At 53.7% G+C, this 3,160-nt stretch overlaps 1 protein-coding gene across 1 annotated transcript in view; it reads left to right on the forward strand.

Moving 5' to 3' along the window:
• Nucleotides 1-1,648: 1,648 nt before the first annotated feature.
• CLDND1 (claudin domain containing 1) overlaps nucleotides 1,649-3,160 on the forward strand; it is a 13,981-nt gene continuing 12,469 nt past the window's right edge. Inside the window, exon 1 of the mRNA XM_006020139.3 lies at nucleotides 1,649-1,830. The gene's annotated coding sequence lies outside the window, so the exon portion shown is untranslated. The remainder of the gene's footprint in view (nucleotides 1,831-3,160) is intronic.

The raw sequence follows: 3,160 nt of genomic DNA on the forward strand, positions 1-3,160 counted from the left end.
AGGGAGGGGCGGGAGAGGGGCGTTGCGGCGTCCTCCCAGTGCGGGCGGTTGTCATGGGAGGGGGCGCGTGCTTGTCCCCTCTTCGCCCCCTGCCCCCCCCCCGGCCTGCACATCGGGATAGGTACGGGGCTGTGTCCTTGCATGTCACCCCCTGACAGACAGGCACAGATGGACATACTGACACACGGACAGAGGGTCTGAGAGATGGACACACACACGGACAGGGACAGAGAGACACAGGCGGACAGAGAGACGGACAGACACACAGATAGACAGACGGACAGAGAGACAGATGGGCAGATAGACACAGAGAGACAGATGGATGGACAGACAGAGAGAGAGAGACACACATACGGACAGACACATGGAGACGGACAAACAGACAGACTGACACCCACACAGATGGACATACTGACACACGGGCGGAGGGTCAGAGAGATGGACACACACACGGACGGACAGAGAGACAGATGGACAGGTAGACACAGAAATGGACAGAGACAGATGGATGGACACACAGACAGACAGATGGACGGACAGACCGAGAGAGAGACACATACGGATGGACACACAGAGACGGACACAGAGGGACAGACGGATGGACGGACACATGGAGACGGACAAACAGACAGACTGACACCCACACAGATGGACAGACAGCTGAACAGACGGACACGCTGAGACAGACAGACATACCCACAGATGGACAAACAGACACACATGTACATACTGACAGAGACAGACAAACAGGCAGACATCCACACAGAGACAGGCAGAGAGATGGACAAACAGACACACAGAGATGGACAGATGTACACGCACACACAGACGGACGCACAGAAATGGATGCGCGCACATATGCGAGGTGCACACAGACAGACAGCGACAGTGACCGACAGACACACACACGTAGTCACACTGCCCTTACCTACTGAGCATGTAGGAAAGGAGGAGTTAGAAACCCTTCTCCCTCTCTCTTTGTCTTAACAAAAGAAATTGTTTCCTTATGTGACCAGCTGTCCATCTGAGCAACTGTCACAGGGGTTGGGATTTGGGAAACAGAACTGATTCCTGTTCTCCTGCCTCTCTTATGGGGTCCATGTCCTGGTCAGGGGGACCAGACTGCTCCATTTCACTTGGCTCAAAGTTCAGACTTGGCCTGCAAGCTTGCGTTTATGTGTTTTCACTGATTTTTTGAAATGTGCCCCTTTCTAAAAGCTGTTTTAAACAGCTAAATGTAGGGCTTAAACTAGTGCTTTCCCCAACTGTACTGAGCGGACCACTGATGGTCCCTGATGTCATGGTAAGTGGTCTACAGGTTGCTGTGTGCCTCACTCACTGGTACACCCCTCAGGCTCAGCAATGTAGTGTGGTATTTTCCTTGCCACATGACCTAATGCATCAGGCACGTCCCTAGAATGTGAGAAGGCAGCTGTCGTAAAAGGGTGAGCCAAGGGAAGACCATTTGGTACAGGTTGAGAGACCACCACTCTGGTCTGTGTGTGTGTGGCAGGGATGTGTTGGGGAAGCCCCCACTCTTAAGAGAGGGAGGTATTGTCCACAAAAAGTCTGGAAGGTTGACATTGGTCTAAAAATGTTTTGGGCCTTTCTGGCTTAAACTGTCTGATTTATGTCCTTGTATGTAGATCACTTTTCACGAACTGATGGTGCTTAAGAGAAAGCTGAATGAATGGAACCTGTAGTTGAGACAGGAAGCTTGTACTTCATGTTTTTATGCTTGCTGCAATAAGCAAAAAAATATCTGCCCCTGAAGTGCCCTGGGATCATTGGAGCAGAGTGCACTGTGGAGCAACTACTTGTGCTTTGAAGGTAAAGAAAATTTCATGTTACTTGTTGCCAGCCTCCCCTCTGAGTATGAGGAACAGTGGTCCTGTTCTCACCTTCATCTAGAGCACAGGTGGGCAAAATATGGTGTGTGGGCTAGATTCAGTCCACCAGTTCATTGGATTGGGCCCATGGCTGTCCCTGTGGCGCTTCACATAGGGTCCAGACCCACCCAGGGCAACCTGCACTGTGCTGCAGCCAGTGCCCACCAGCTCAACCCTAGCCAGCACACACAGCTTACCAGAAGGGCTGCTCCTGATGCAGCTGCTGTTTGGCTCCCCTCGCCTCTAGCGGTGACGACTCCTGTACCTGCTGTGCCACTCTGGGCCAGGAAGATGCTTCAGCTAGGCAGCTCCAGCTGCCTTGCACCCACTCCACTTTCCCAGTGTGGGCAGCTGAGTGGGTGGAAGTTACCCAGGAGCTTCATGGAAGGTGGCTCCTGCCCCAGTGCATGGGGCTTTGGCTCCAGCTCCCAGCTGCCTTCTGCAGATTTGTGCGCTGGGGCAGGAGCTGCCTGGGTGAAGCTTCCTCCCTGCCCAAAGCGATATAGCAGGAAGAGGAGCTGCTGCTGGAGGCTAGAGGAACTCCGCAGTAGCCACATGCAGCCCCACCAGTAAACTGCACATGCTGGCGGATGCAGGCTGGAGCACGGTGCCAGGTGCCCCAGGTAGGGTTCAGCTCTATGTGGAGCTCTGCAGGGGTAGCTGCAGATCACACCACCTGGGCAAGCTGTGCTACATGCGCCCGCTGCCCCTTCCTCCTACCCCTCATTCCCAGCTGGCTCCTAGGACCTAGCACCCAGGCAGACCCCCCTGCCTACCTGCATCCCCCCCACCACACACACATGTCCCCTAGCTTCCCCACCCACAGGGCGAGGGCTGACCCCACACACCCCACCCCATGATCCTGGCCTCGCCTGCCTGTCTTGCTTCTGACCAGTGCACCCTTCCAGCCCGTGACCCCATGCCATGTAGGGAGTTTTGGTGAGTTGTTGGGGGGGCGGGGTGGAAGGTGCTGACCCAGCCCACAAGAACCCATGAGAACTCCCTATGTGGCCCCTGGGTCCAAATAATTGCCCACCCCTGAGGTAGATGAAGAATCCACCCCACTGTAACAGCTGGAGGAAAAGAGAGTGAATAGGGGAATCTCATGGTGTTCCTCCTTTTCCAAAATGACTAATGAATCACTGCAGTCAGTATAAGAGTCACTTGTCATTGTGCACTAGAAGAAATGAGACAATTAAGCAATGAGGCTCTGTGCTAACCTGGGTTCTTCCATAGTATTGGCTGGTTTTTCTTTTTTTTTTCGAGCTACC

The sequence above is a fragment of the Alligator sinensis genome, unplaced genomic scaffold, assembly GCF_000455745.1.
Source record: "Alligator sinensis unplaced genomic scaffold, ASM45574v1 scaffold343_1, whole genome shotgun sequence".
NCBI classification, from domain to species: Eukaryota; Metazoa; Chordata; order Crocodylia; family Alligatoridae; genus Alligator; species Alligator sinensis.